Source organism: Hyperolius riggenbachi, chromosome 9 (genome assembly GCF_040937935.1).
Source record: "Hyperolius riggenbachi isolate aHypRig1 chromosome 9, aHypRig1.pri, whole genome shotgun sequence".
In the NCBI taxonomy this organism is placed as follows: Eukaryota; Metazoa; Chordata; class Amphibia; order Anura; family Hyperoliidae; genus Hyperolius; species Hyperolius riggenbachi.
Genome location: NC_090654.1, coordinates 217,112,246 through 217,127,991, shown reverse-complemented (window position 1 = coordinate 217,127,991; position 15,746 = coordinate 217,112,246). Strand labels below are relative to the sequence as shown.

Here is a 15,746-nt window from a genome sequence, read left to right as displayed (position 1 = left end):
ACTGACATTCTGCATCATGACTCAGCACATTTTGGCAGTTTTTTCTATGAATTACATCAGCTGCTGTAAAAAACGCATGCGTTTTCCTGCATAGAAACACACTTGGTGTGCAGAAAAAGTATGTAGAAAAACGCGCGCGGAAATCTGAAAGTCAAGTGTGTTCCCTGCCTCACGGTTCCCTATAACCTCACTGCTCCAGGTTCGCAGCCTGCTTCACATATGCAAAGGACGGTGAAGGTGGAGCTTAACGGCCCTTGGGGCGGGGCTTATCACAGCCAAATGGGGGGAGCGGGAATGCTTTTCGATTTGGAGGCGGGGTTTTGCAGCTGCTGGAGGGGAATGTCTGGCTGTTCAGGACAAAGTCTGGCCCTGGAAAAGACCCTGATCACGTATTATTGCTACCAAAAGGAATTTACATCTTTTTGTTTATAAGTAATATCAGCCCAGCATACCTCCCAACTTTCTGAGATGAGAAAGAGGGACACTTAGGCCACGCCCCTGCCACACCCCAGATCATGCCCCGTCACACCCCTAGTCATGCACACCATAAAGATTTCATAAGAAAAATATGTTGTTTTAAAATTCAAATCACACTGGTCCTTTCTACCCTGGTTCATTTTCCTTCATACTAACATTGAAATTAAGAAATACATCAATCTAAAGGATGGGAATGTCAATCAAACACATTTTTCAGTAGCGAAATGTACATCTTTACATAGAAAAAGGGACAAAGAAGTCCTGAAAGAGGGACAAATGAGGAGGAAAGAGGGACAGGGCTCCCAAAGAGGAGTCCGTCCCTCTGAAAGAGGAACAGTTGGGAGCTATGGCCCAGGATGAGCGTCAAAACGCCTTCAACTCATTTCTGTTCTCAGAAATCTGGTTCTATGGCATCCATACTACAATCACAGTTTAATTTCTACTACCGGCCGCTAGGGGGAGCTCCAGGATGTAGCCGTCTCTACTGTCAGGGCACTGGGCAGCCGCTCTCTCTATGACTGCTTGTTCCTGGACCGGTGTATGTCGGGTCTGAGAGCTCCTGGTTATCGGGGATACGGAGAGAGAAGTCGCACGTCTGTCTCCTCTGCTGCCGGCGGTGCTCTGTCTGCGAGGAGAACGCGTGCCAGTATGACGTCATGGCAGCTATTGTGACGTCATGGCAGTTATTGTGACACGAGTGCAGGTGGGCATCACGAGAACCGCTGAGGATCGCACCTGCAGTGACATGTGACTACTGCCCATCTGCTATTGCTATGCCATGCTAGTGGATGGAGGTGAGGAAATATGTACAACAGGAAGGTGAGGGAATGTGCTGTGCTGTATATACTGCTGTACGTGCATCATGCAGCTATGTACTCAGTGGTATGCACATGCCTATCCACACTACAATTTAGATTGGCCAATTTTACCACTGCTATGTGCATACCTCCCAGCATTTTGAGATGAGAAAGAGGGACACTTAAGCCACGCCCCTGCCACACCCCTGATCACGCCCCTTCACACCCCTAGTCACGCATACCATAAAGATTTCCTAAGAAAAATATGTGGTTTTATAATTCAAACCACACTGGTCCTTTCTATCCTGGTTCATTTTTCTTCATATTAACATTTTAAAATTAGTAATATATCAATTTAAAGTATTTCCTGAGTATATGCAGCCAGGTGTATAGGTCTCCCCAGTATAGCCAGGTGTATAGGTCTCCCCAGTATATGTAGCCAGGTGTATAGGTGTCCCCAGTATATGTAGCCAGGTGTATAGGTGTCCCCAGTATATGTAGCCAGGTGTATAGGTGTCCCCAGTTTATGCAGCCAGGTGTATGTGTCCCCAGTATATGTAGCCAGGTGTATAGGTGTCCCCAGTATATGTAGTTAGGTGTATAGGTGTCCCCAGTATATGTAGCCAGCTGTATAGGTCTCCCCAGTATATGTAGCCAGCTGTATAGGTCTCCCCAGTATATGTAGCCAGGTGTATAGGTGTCCCCAGTATATGTAGTTAGGTGTATAGGTGTCCCCAGTATATGTAGCCAGCTGTATAGGTCTCCCCAGTATATGTAGCCAGCTGTATAGGTCTCCCCAGTATATGTAGCCAGCTGTATAGGTCTCCCCAGTATATGTAGCCAGCTGTATAGGTCTCCCCAGTATATGTAGCCAGCTGTATAGGTGTCCCCAGTATATGTAGCCAGCTGTATAGGTGTCCCCAGTATATGTAGCCAGCTGTATAGGTGTCCCCAGTATATGTAGCCAGCTGTATAGGTGTACCCAGTATATGTAGCCAGGTGTATAGGTGTCCCCAGTATATGTAGCCAGGTGTATAGGTGTCCCCAGTATATGTAGCCAGGTGTATAGGTGTCCCCAGTAGTGTTGGGCGAACAGTGTTCGCCACTGTTCGGGTTCTGCAGAACATCACCCTGTTCGGGTGATGTTCGAGTTCGGCCGAACACCTGGTGGTGTTCGGCCAAACTGTTCGGGGTTCGCCCGAACTGTTGAATGCATGGCCGAACATGGCCGAACAGGGCCCCTGTTCGGCCGAACAGGGCCCTGTTCGGCTGAATACTGCCCCCCTATGGGGTCGCAGGCATAAGGGGGGAGCATGCCCCGGTCGCGGGGGGGGTCGGAAATTCCCCCCACCCCCTCCGCTAGCGCTCCCCCCTCTGCCCGCTTCCCCATAAAAAAAGTTATAGTACCTGGTGCCTGGTGGCTGGCAGTGGAGTGAGGAGGAGGAGGAGGAGTCCGAGTAGCAGAGTGGCGTTGAGGCCGGGCAGCGGGCGGTTCGGGCGGTTCAGCGCTAGTACCTTGTGGTACTTCCGCCCTTTCTCTGACCTCACGTCCTCTGCGTGATGACGCATACGAGGGTACGCGTGATGCGTACCCTCGTATGCAGAGGACGTGAGGTCAGAGAAAGGGCGGAAGTACCACAAGGGTACTAGCGCTGAACCGCCCGCTGCCCGGCCTCAACGCCACTCTGCTACTCGGACTCCTCCTCCTCCTCCTCACTCCACTGCCAGCCACCAGGCACCAGGTACTATAACTTTTTTTATGGGGAAGCGGGCAGAGGGGGGAGCGCTAGCGGAGGGGGTGGGGGGAATTTCTGACCCCCCCGCGACCGGGGCATGCTCCCCCCTTATGCCTGCGACCCCATAGGGCCCCCATGTTCGGGGGTCCCATTGACTTCCATTGAGTTCGGCGTTCGGGCCGAACATGCCGAACATCTGGCCCATGTTCGGCCTGTTCGGCCCGAACCCGAACATCCAGGTGTTCGCCCAACACTAGTCCCCAGTATATGTAGCCAGGTGTATAGGTGTCCCCAGTATATGTAGCCAGGTATACACCTGGCTACATATACTGGGGACACCTATATATGCCCAGTATATGTAGCCAGAGGTATATGTCCCCAGTATATGTAGCCAGGTGTATAGGTGTCCCCAGTATATGTAGCCAGGGGTGTAGGTGTCCCCAGTATATGTAGCCAGGTGTATAGGTGTCCCCAGTATATGTAGCCAGGTGTATAGGTGTCCCCAGTATATGTAGCCAGGTGTATAGGTGTCCCCAGTATATGTAGCCGGGTGTATATATGCCCAGTATATGTAGCCGGGTGTATATATGCCCAGTATATGTAGCCAGGTGTATATGTGCCCAGTATATGTAGCCAGGTGTATAGGTGTCCCCAGTATATGTAGCCAGCTGTATAGGTGTACCCAGTATATGTAGCCAGGTGTATAGGTGTCCCCAGTATTTGTAGCCATGTGTATAGGTGTCCCCAGTATATGTAGCCAGGTATACACCTGCCTACATATACTGGGGACACCTATATATGCCCAGTATATGTAGCCAGAGGTATATGTCCCCAGTTTATGTAGCCAGGTGTATATGTGCCCAGTATATGTAGCCAGGTGTATAGGTGTCCCCAGTATATGTAGCCAGGTGTATAGGTGTCCCCAGTATATGTAGCCAGGTGTATATATGCCCAGTATATGTAGCCAGGTGTATATGTTACGGCCAGAACGCGTAGTGTGGCCACTTCTAGTTCTGGCTGGCCACTTCGGGTTATGGCCGGCCAATGTGCGAAGTGGCCGCAGCGCAGCGGCCAATGCTAGAAATGGAATGTTACGCCGTCTCGCTGCGGCCAAATTGATGACAACTTGCATAATTTAATGAAATATAGCCGGCGGCAATGTAATAGATGAAGCCGCCGGCTTTCGCACTGCCTCTCTCCTCCCCCCGCCTCCCATACAATAATTAGCAGCCGGGGACATGCAGCCGGAGAGTCGTTCGTCGCAGCAGAGCGGGGAGGCTGCAGACATTGCTTCTGCCAGCACCCGCTCTGCAGGAACGGCAGGGTTCCCCTGCCGTGACGAACGACTCTCGGGACACGCGTGTCCCCGGCGGCTGCTACTTATTGTATGGGAGGCAGGGAGGGGGGGGGGGGGGGGCGATCGGGGAGAGGAGGAGGCAGTGCGAAAGCCAGCGGCTTCATCTATTACATTGCCGCCGGCTATATTTCATTAAATTAAGCAACTTGTCATCAATTTGACCGCAGCGAGACGGCGTAACATTCCATTTCTAACATTGGCCGCTGCGCTGCGGCCACTTTGCACATTGGCCGGCCAGAACTAGAAGTGGCCACACTTCGGGTTCTGGCCGTAACATATATATGCCCAGTATATGTAGCCAGGTGTATATGTGCCCAGTATATGTAGCCAGGTGTATAGGTGTCCCCAGTATATGTAGCCAGGTGTAAAGGTGCCCCCAGTATATGTAGCCAGGTGTATAGGTGCACCCAGGAAGGGAGGCAGCCAGTGAAAGGGAGCTGGTGGCAAAGTGGCGGAGAAGGGGGGGGGGAAGTCTCCCCCCCCCTTCCCTCACCTTGGGCTCCCTTTCCTGGCTCTCCCTTCCGGATTAATGTGAGTAGACCAGACTAGCGGCGCACAGATCACAGCTCCCTCTGCCGGCTGGAAGGACAGCGGTAACCGGTAAGTCCTCCCCGCCCGCTGTCAGCCGCTGCGGAGAAACACATTAATCTGAAAGGGAGCCCCAAGGTGAGGGAAGGGGGGGGGAGACTCCCCCCCCCCCCCCCCTTCTCCGGCACTTTGCCACCAGCTCCCTTTCACTGGCAGCCTCCCTTCCTGCACAAATAGGTTGTCCGCCCCTGCATCTGACCCCCCAGCCAGCCGGGACACTGGGGGGTCATAGCGAGAGAGCCCTCCCAAATCGAGTCAGTCCCGACGAAAACGGGACGGTTGGGGACTATGGCTATGTGGTATGTGACTCTGAGTTTACTCGCATAATCTGTGTCAGTCTGTTTGCCCTCATATTACATGGAGGTGGTAAAAGTGGCTTGTGATTGGCCAATCATTTTATGGATATGTGTATGCACCCTAAAGGTGGCCACTAACTGTCCAATTTGTAGCGCAAAATCGTTCGAGTGATCAGAAATTCTGATGGGATTGGTTGTAAATAATTTCTGTTGATGGGCACAAACGATTATAAAACAATTGGATTTTTGTCAAATCAAACTTTGGCTTTTCTTGTTGGTTGTGATAAGAAGTAAAGATTGGTTCATTGATGGTGTAGTGAACGATTTTTCTTCCGATCAGAATTTTCTGATCGCTCAAACGATTTTTCACTAGAAATTGGACCGTTAGTGGCCATCTTTAGTTACTTTTTCCCTCCCTCTACTTTAATGTGATATACACAGGGCCCAACTGTTTAGAGTACTCTGGCCCGCCCCTCACAATGTGGCTTCTTCTCCCCTTCCTATTGCTGCCTAGTAGGCAGCTCCACCCCCATCTCTAGGCATTACCGCCCCCTTTCCGGCAGCTTCGATTATCATTAGAGCAAAGCTGCTGCAGCCATCTTGTTAGACAAAGCAAGGTATTAAACACTGGTCTGCCCCTCAGTATGTCGCTGCTGCTGCCCTCTTCAATGCTGCTGGTGCTGTACGTATGTCCCTGTGTCAGCACACTGGCCCCAATGTCCAAGCCCGTTGCCCTTCAGCTTACCTCCTTGGTATATCCTAGAAGATTGTTAGCGTCTCCTTAACCATATTGCGTCATCACGCTAGCAACATGTTACTCATGTGCAATAGAACTTGCAGTGTCTGAAACAGCTGATTATCAGCTGGTTTTGGAGACACACACATTTGCCCTATAATGTTGCACTGCCCTGCCAGCAAACCACATTGGAAGCTGCATAAAGCACTGCATCATTCCTTGTTTGGAGTGCAGCATTCTCCATACATAGTGATCTATTGCTTGCTGTTGCACTGCAGTAAAGGTGTAGTCCGTACAGAGAATGGGGCAACGCGTTCGCAGAAAGGTGCAGTCCGTCCGCAGCATTCTGCACTCCGTACAGAGAATGGTGCAGTCCTTTAGACAGCTTCCGGTGTGGTTTCAAGGCAGGGCAGCACAAAATTTAGGGCAAATGCTCATGTCCCCGAAATCAGCTGATAATCGGCTGTTTCAGAAACTGAAAGTTCTTTTGCGAATGTGCATGAGTAACATGGAGCCAGCGTGTTGTCACAATATGTTATCAAAAGAACAGGGCAACAGTGCCGATCATTTTCTTTTGTTTCCATAGATGATCCTGCCGGATCGATCGAGGCACACAGCAACTGTAAGGTGGTTGAGCCCACCAGTTGTTCTACTCACTGTGACGCAGTATGGTTATGTTATGACATTTAGGAGAAGCCAACTATCTAGGGCATTCCAACACACCAGCAGTCTAAGTCGGCACATAGCTTCTGCAGCCCCCACCTCATCCACTGCAACTTAGGGTGCATACACACATGCTATTTTGATTGGCAGATCACTGTCCAATTTTACTACCTCCACGTAGTAGGAAGGTAAACAGATTGTGGATTGCATGAACAGATTGTGCAGGTAAGCTCGTGTACTACATGGAAGTAGTAAAATTGTGCAATGATTGGCCAATCAAAATTGCATGTGTTTGTACCAGGCTTTAGCATGGACATTAACTGCTTTTTGAGCTCACCTCCACCTATCATTTGCCCAGGTCTGGATGAAGAAAGAAGAGCCTGTGGTGACCAGTCCCAGCCCAGTGGTGGCCTTCGACAGCTTGACCATGACGCCTGGTGAGGGATCGCTTGGTAAGTATGGTGCACTGCTTTCTGCCCACTGCCACTTGGCGAGCATTGTTACTGGCAGAACAAATCCTCTGTACTCACTTTATTCATATTGTAAATAATGCTGCAAATGCTCTGGCCTCCATATTTGCCGCATTGATGGGATTGTGACCTAAAGCACAGATACTTCCCTAGTCTATGGATCCTGCAGAGGTTTCCCATGTCCTCCTCCAGACCTCCCCCGTTGCACAGCACCCTCTTGAAGTCCAGGTCTGCGCTCCCCTCTGAGCAGTAGCAACTTGTTTAAGGGACCCAGCAGAAAACCTCATAGGGAAATTCTGCTAACGTGTTTGGGTGGTCTCTTGAACTGCTAGGTTTCAGATGTAGTGTAAAACACACACACACTTTCACTCGCACACTTTCACTCGCACACTTTCACTCGCACACTTTCACTCGCACACTTTCACTCGCACACTTTCACTCGCACACTTTCACTCGCACACTTTCACACACACACACACACACACACACACACACACACACACACACACACACACACACACACACACACACACACACACACACACACACACACACACACACACACACACACACACACACACACACACACACACACACACACACACACACACACTTTCACACACACACACACACACACTTTCACACACACACACACACACACACACACACACACACACACACACACACACACACACACACACACACACTTTCACACACACACACACACACTTTCACACACACACACACACACACACACACACACACACACACACACACACACACTTTCACACACACACACACACACACACACTTTCACACACACACACACACACACACACTTTCACACACACACACACACACACTTTCACACACACACACACACACTTTCACACACACACACACACACTTTCACACATACACACACACACACACTTTCACACATACACACACACACACACACACACTTTCACACACACACACACACACACACACACACACACACACACACACACACACACTTTCTCACACACACACACACACACACACACACACACACACACACACACACACACACACACACACACACACACACACACACACACACACACACTTTCACACACATACACACACTATTTTACCAATTTCACACACACTTTCACACACACACACACACACACTATTTTACCACACACACACACACACACACACACACACACACACACACACACACACACACACACACACACACACACACACTATTTCACCAAACACACACACACACACACACACACACACACACACACACACACACACACACACACACACTGATTTCAGAGGCAGAGGGGAAGAGGAGAAGGGACTGAATTTACACACAGGCAAGCTGATAGCATCTCCAGCCCTCAGCCTGTGACAATGTGAGAAACAGAACATGGCTGCCCTCATTTGTATCACAGCAATAAATAATCATAAACTTTTAAAGCGGTTTACAGTTAGATTTGCTGTGTAAACTATCTAAACTTTAGATAAGATATATAGACAAGTTATTTTTTATAGTTACTTTTTCATCTCGGATCCACTTTAATGACAAAACTGCTTGATATCCCCTATTAAAACCCCAATTAAAACCATAAAGACAGGAGGGGAGCACTCCATCATACTTTTCTACTTATCACCATCAGGTCATGCTCAATAGTGGTCACTCAGCCTATGCAAACCACATTGGCCACCGATATGGTTGATAGTACATGAACCTACCACCTCACTTGGTTAAAGACGATCAATTGGGATTCATTTAGTATTTTTAAAAGTGTACAGAAAAAGGGTAGTCATAGGTAAGCCAGACATCAAAGTTTATCACACCGAGTTTAGGCCCAGATTTACTTCAGAGAAGCCTTATAGGCACAGATGTCCTGGCACTTTAGACTTCTCCCTCATGAACCTCAAACCCTCACCGAACCACACCACAAGTGTGCTGGCTGGCCCACCTGTCACTTCTCCCTTACTTCCCTTGCCCATCATACTTAGCTACAGGTGCCCATTTGTATTGGGTAGCCATAAGTACCCTCAGTATTAAGTAGCTAGAGATGCCCCCCAAGCATTAGGTAGCTAAAGGAACCTCAGAATTAAGTAGATAGAGGTGCCCTGACTAAACGGAGCTCGTCAGTGGAATGCAGAGAATAGGGTGAGTAATCTCTCATTTATACTCTCATCAGGACTCTGCATAGGGAAGGAGGGAGGCACTCATGGAGGGGAGTGTGCCACCTTTCCATCATTAGACACCTGTAGGCACGTGCCTCCAGTGTCTTATGGTAAATCTGGCTCTGACCAAGACAACACAAAACAAGGCATCTTGCAGACCTCGGTACTTAATCACCTTACAACTGAGGGGTTTTACCCCTTGAGCACCAGAGCAATTTTCACCTTTCAGCGCTCCGTCCATTCATTCGTCTATAACTTTATAATTACTTTTCACAATGAAATGAACTATATCTTGTTCTTTTCGCCACCAATTTAGCTTTCTTTAGGTGGGACATTATGCCAAGAATTATTTTATTCTAAATGTGTTTTAATAGGAAAATAGGAAAAATGTATTATTTTTCAGTTTTCGGCCATCATAATTTTAAAATAATGCATGCTACTGTAATTAACCACTTAAGGACTGCAGTCATAAAACCCCTTGAGGACCAGACCCTTTTTTTCCATTCAGACCACTGCAGCTTTAACGGTTTATGGTTCGGTAATACAACCTACCATCTAAATGAATTTTACCTCCTTTTCATGTCCCTAATACAGCTTTCCTTTGGTGCTATTTGATTGCTGCTGTGATTTTTAGTTTTTATTATATTCATCAAAAAAAACATGAATTTTGTCAAAAAAATGATTTTTTTTTAACGTTCTGTGCTGACATTTTTCAAATAAAGTAAAATTTCTATATACATTTTTGTCCAAATATATTGTGCTACATGTCTTTGATAAAAAAACAAAAACATTCAGTGTATATTTATTGGTTTGGGTAAAAGTTATATAGCGCTCACAGACTATGGTGCCAAAAGTGAACTTTCCCATTTTGAAGCATCTCTGACTTTTCTGAGCACCTGTCATGTTTCATGAGACGCTAAAACGCACGCACGCACGCACGCACGCACGCACGCACGCACGCACGCACGCACGCACGCACACACACACACACACACACACACACACACACACACACACACACACACCCCAAGAGTTTGGACACACCTTCTCATTCAAAGAGTTTTCTTTATTTTCATGACTATGAACATTGTAGATTCACACTGAAGGCATCCAAAATATGAAATAACACATGTGGAACTAAAGTACATAACCAAAAAGTGTGAAACAACTGAAAATATGTCATATTCTAGGTTCTTCAAAGTAGCCACCTTTTGCTTTGATTACTGCTTTGCACACTCTTGGCATTCTCTTGATGAGTTTCAAGAGGTAGTCACCTGAAATGGTTTTCACTTCACAGGTGTGCCCTGTCAGGTTTAAAAAAGTGGGATTTCTTGCCTTATAAATGGGGTTGGTACCATCAGTTGCATTGTGGAGAAGTCAGGTGGATACACAGCTGATAGTCCTACTGAATAGACTGTTAGAATTCATATTATAGCGCGAAAAAAAGCAGCTAAGTAAAGAAAAATGAGTGGCCATCATTACTTTAAAACTTTAAAAGTGTCTCCAAGTGCAGTCTCAAAAACCATCAATTGCTACAATGAAACTGGCTCACATGCGGACCACCCCAGGAAAGGAAGACCAAGAGTCACCTCTGCTGCGGAGGATAAATTAATCCGAGTCACCAGCCTCAGAAATCGCAGGTTAACAGCAGCTCAGATTAGAGACCAGGTTAATGCCACACAGAGTTCTAGCAGCAGACACATGTCTAGAACAACTGTTAAGCGGAGACTGTGAATCAGGCCTTCATGATAGAATATCTGCTAGGAAAGCACTGCTAAGGACAGGCAACAAGCAGAAGATACTTGTTTGGGCTAAAGAACACAAGGAATGGACATTAGACCAGTGGAAATTTGTGCTTTGGTCTGATGAGTCCAAATTTGAGATTTTTGGTTCCAACCACCATGCCTTTGTGCGATGCAGAAAAGGTGAACGGATGGTCTCTACATGCCTGGTTACCACCGTGAAGCATGGAGGAGGCGTGATGGTATGGGGGTGCTTTGCTAGTGACACTGTTGGGGATTTATTCAAAATTGAAGGCATGCTGAACCAGCATGGCTACCACAGCATCTTGCAGCGGCATACTATTCCATCCGGTTTGCGTTTAGTTGGACCATCATTTATTTTTCCACAGGACAATGACCCCAAACACACCTCCAGGCTGTGTAAGGGCTATTTGACCAGGAAGGAGAGTGATGGGGTGCTGCGCCAGAGGACCTGGCCTCCACAGTCACCAGACCTGAACCCATTTGAGATGGTTTGGGGTGAGCTGGACCGCAGAGTGAAGTTAAAGGGCCAACAAGTGCTAAGCATGTCTAGGAACTCCTTCAAGACTGTTGAAAGATCATTTCAGGTGACTACCTCTTAAAGAGACACTGAAGCGAATTTTTTTTTATGATATTATGATTTGTATGTGTAGTACAGCTAATAAATAAAACATTAAGATCAGATACATCAGTCTAATTGTTTCCAGAACAGGAAGAGTTGAGAAACCCCAGTTGTTATCTCTATGCAAACAAGCCATTAAGCTCTCCGACTAAGTTAGTCGTGGAGAGGGCTGTTATCTGACTTTTATTATCTCAACTGTAAGTGCACTGTTTACTTTTTCTCTTCTAGAGGAGAGGTCATTACTTCACAGACTGCTGTGAAAGACTCATTTTGAATGCTGAGTGTTGTGTAAACTTCACATATTATAGAATGATGCAATGTTAGAAAAAACACTATATACCTAAAAATAAAAGTATGAGAATATTTTCTTTGCTGCTAATCTTCTAGTAATTATTCATAGTACACAACCAATTCACTATATCATATATTTTTTTTCCGCTTCAGTGTCTCTTTAAAGCTCATCAAGAGAATGTCAAGAGTGTGCAGAACAGTAATCAAAGCAAAAGGTGGCTACTTTGAAGAACCTAGAATATTATATTTTCAGTTGTTTCACACTTAATGGTTATGTACTATACTTCCACATGTGTTAATTCATAGTTTGGATGCCTTCAGTGTGAATCTACAATGTTCATAGTCATGAAAATAAAGAAAACTCTTTGAATGAGAAGGTGTGTCCAAACTTTTGGTCTGTACTGTGTTGTATGTATGTATGTATGTATGTATGTGTATAAAATATATATTAAGAGAACACAGAGGCATGTCCTGTGCACAATGACATGTCTCTCTGCCTTGCTATTGCTGCCTCTAGTCCCCCACCCCCCTCCTGGTCTGCTGTGCCCCCCTGGAAGAAGCGCCAGGCTAGCGACATACTCCTGTGCTCTCTGTGCAGCCTCACAGGGGCTCCATGTCATGTGGGGCCCATTCAGCTCCATCAGTCAAGCCCAGATCATCCTCTAGGTTTGTGTATGTCGGCAGATTGTGTGCTTCTCTGAGGACAGTGAATGACATGACTATGCACTCTGTAATGTGCTGCAGAAGATGTCAGTGCTATATAAATACATAATTCTAGTATGACAGGACATTAGACCTTGAGTATGGTAGTGGTTAGAGTGTAAGCTCCTCTGAGGACAGTCAGTGACAGGACTATGTACTCTGTAAAACGCAGAAGTCAGTGCTATTTAAATACATAATAATAATATTAATAATAATATTGTAGGATATTAGACTACTCTGTAAAAGGACTGTGGAAGATAACAGTGCTAAATAATAACAATAAAAGTTTTTTTTTGCCCATTTATATTTTTACAAATTTTGATCTATGACACTGCTGCATTGGAGCAGTGATAATTGCTTGTGGCCTAGTCAAGTACAAGATATAATGAAGAGGTGTAAAATATGTGCGACATTAATACAGTGCTTAGTGATTGTAACTTGGGTTCACATACTTTTATGTTATTGATATTATCTAAATCGACAAATGATCTGTTATGACCATGCCCACTCACATAGGGCCCCCTACATTTAGGCTCGGTTCACATTAGCGTTTTGGGCCAGACCGGATCCGGTGAGCGGTTCTGGTGTCCGCATCACCGGTTCCAGATGGCCCAGTCCGTGGCCGCTCACATTAGTGAAAACGGATCTGATCAATGATTCATTGGATCTGTTTTCACTCAGAAAATACATACCTAGGTTCAGGAGCAGCCGGCAGTAGAGGGTTCCTCTTCTTACGCTGTGATTACACAGCGCGTCATGTGACTAGTCACATGAGTCGTCATGTAGTCACATGACCCAGAAGAAGACAGAAGCCTCTACCGCCGGCTGCTGCGCACGATTAGGTATGTATTTTTCCTGCCTAGCCCACCCGCCTGGCTGCTGCACCCGTTCGTCGCTCAGGATCGCGTCACCCATGCCCCCATCCCCCTTGGAACGGTCGGTTTCTTCACTAGTGTGAGGAAATGTTCCGTTTCCCATTCCCCGCAATGCTGCAGTATTTTTTTCCGGATCCGTTCCGCTAGGCAGAACGGTTCGTAAAATTGGCGCCTGCGGCATTTTTGGGATCCGGGGATCCCAAAAAGATTCACATTGGATCTGTTTGCGTCCGGTCCGTTTGTACAGTATACGTTCCAGATCCGATCTGGAAAAAACGCTAATGTGAACCGGTCCTTATTCTTCACAGGGGCCCTCTGTTGGCTTTGTCCATCATTGACTAAACATGACATTCCTACAGTGTGATCTGAAGAAAAAAAGAGTAAGGCTACTGAGGATGGATGGGGAGAGAGAGGTGCTTATTAACAGCCTGTAAGGGACCAATCGGCTTTTGAAATCACTAGTGTAATTTAAACTATATGGTAGAGATCTCACTCTTGCGATTGGCAAAGATTTGCTGTAAATGCAAACGCGTTACATGCAGCATTTTTTTTTTTATTTTAGAGCTATAATAATTGCAATGTATTTAAAACGTGAATCGCAATTGCAAAAATGTACAGTAAAAAATATACGATAATCGCAAAAAAAGCCAGTGTTTTGCAATCCCTAGTGTGAACAGGGCTTAAGGGAGAGTGTAAGGCTACTGAGGATTCTGGGGGGTAGATAGGGAGAAAGGGGGTCAGGGCAGTTTCTAGGCTTCAAGCCAGAAGGAGGAAGTGCGCGGTAGTGAGTTTTGCATTGCGTCCAATAGGAGGCGTGCAAGACGTCTGGAACGCAGGAAAGCCAACGGACTTATGGGTAACTATCCCCCTCTCTCTCAGCTGCACAGCTGAGGCAATTAAGTCTTATTTAAATCACGAATTAGAGTCCTTAGAGACTCGTGAGTCCATGCCTGGTGAGAGGTATATGGAGGCTGCCATATTTATCTCCTTATAAGCAATACACATTGCCTGGCTATCCTGCTGATCCTCTGCCTCTAATGCATTTAGCCATAAACCCTGAACAAGCATGCAGCAGATCAGGTGTTTCTGACATTATTGTCAGATCTGACAAGATTAGCTGCATGCTTGTTTCTGGTGTGATTCAAACACTACTGCAGCCATATAGATTAGCAGGGCTGCCAGGCAACTGGTATCGTTCAAAAGGAAATAAATATGGCAGCCTACACTTACCTCTCACTACAGTTGTCCTTTAAGTTACCTGGGGCTTGTACCAGTTTCCTGCAGCCGCCCTGTGCCCATGCTGGGACAGGCCGAAGCTCCGGTCCCCCGCAGCGCCCTCCTTTCTTTCTAATGCGCTGCCCTTGTCCGCGGGCCTCCTAATCGCGCTCTTATGGACAAGAGCGCTCTGCACATGTGCAATACAAACACTATGTAATGCAGAATGCTTTCGGCGTGGGGAGCTTTGTCTCGGACATTCCATGGACGCGAATGTGCAGTGGCCCATCGACTCGGCAGTCGGCTGGCCAGAAGAGGATCACTGCGGGTGTCTCTGGACTCTGGAGGGACACTTAGTGACAGTGCGGGCACAGGGAGGCTGCAGGGGCTGTTAGAAGCCCCAGGTAAGTTAACCACTTCCCGACCGCCGTATAGACAATTGGCGGCCGGGAAGTGGACCCCGCAAGGACCGCCGTATTGACAAATGGCGGCGGTCCTTTTACGGGCATGGGCGGCGCGATTGCGTCATTCGTGACGTGACTGGCCGTCGGGGACTGGCTCCGACCCCCTCGCGCTTTAACCCGCCAGCTGTTCGGAAGCGGTGGCGGGTTACTAGCACCCGGATGGCTGCATACAAAGTGTATAATACACTTTGTAATGTATACAAAGTGTATTATACAGGCTGCCTCCTGCCCTGGTGGTCCCAGTGTCCGAGGGACCACCAGGGCAGGCTGCAGCCACCCTAGTCTGCACCCAAGCACACTGATTTCCCCCCCCCCCTGCCCCCTGATTGCCCACAGCACCCCTCAAACCCCCCCCCCCCCTGCCCACCCCCCATACTTTTTATTGCACCCAATCACCCCCCTAATCACCCATCAATCACTCCCTGTCACTATCTGTAAATGCTATTTTTTTTATCCCCCCCCTGCTCCCTCCTGATCACCCCCCCACCCCTCAGA

The 15,746-nt window shown here is 47.4% G+C and overlaps 1 long non-coding RNA gene across 1 annotated transcript; it reads left to right on the top strand.

Annotated features, from left to right (window-relative positions):
* The first annotated feature begins 974 nt into the window (after positions 1-974).
* LOC137532948 (uncharacterized) lies at positions 975-12,371 on the top strand. The gene is made up of 3 exons (XR_011024083.1): positions 975-1,271; positions 7,009-7,102; positions 12,149-12,371. It is a non-coding gene; the product is annotated as an uncharacterized lncRNA (long non-coding RNA).
* The last annotated feature ends 3,375 nt before the right edge of the window (positions 12,372-15,746 follow it).